This window comes from Melanaphis sacchari, unplaced genomic scaffold (genome assembly GCF_002803265.2).
Source record: "Melanaphis sacchari strain LSU unplaced genomic scaffold, SCAv2.0 Contig9_pilon_pilon, whole genome shotgun sequence".
In the NCBI taxonomy this organism is placed as follows: Eukaryota; Metazoa; Arthropoda; class Insecta; order Hemiptera; family Aphididae; genus Melanaphis; species Melanaphis sacchari.
This window is the reverse complement of record NW_020271711.1, coordinates 1-447: the sequence shown is the minus strand read 5'-3', so window position 1 is coordinate 447 and position 447 is coordinate 1.

The window sequence follows — 447 nt, the reverse complement described above, 5'->3', positions numbered from 1 at the left end:
TATATATATATATAAATATACAGTTTATTATTGACGATTATGGTATATCGCGCCTAAAATACACGACCGGGTGAGAATCCTAAAGCTTTTTATCAACAATGTACAACTTCACGACGACAAGTATATAATTATTATTATTGAACCCTTATTAATATTACCATGATACACACGTAGTAGTATTTTTACACGTGGCGGAACGCGATAATAAAAAAAACACTGCTGTGTCGGACGTGCCTCTACCTCTAATACATCGTCATAATTACTTGCCTAGCACGAAACGAGAACGAGACGTGTGATGTGAAGTGCATAGGTACAACCTAATCTATTGCCGTGTTATTACATAATTTTACGATATTCCGCGAACACCGCCGTTATGAAATCGTAAGATTGACAACGAATTCCGAACGAATTACATTACGAGCGGCTGTAACGAACGAAGTATGCCGA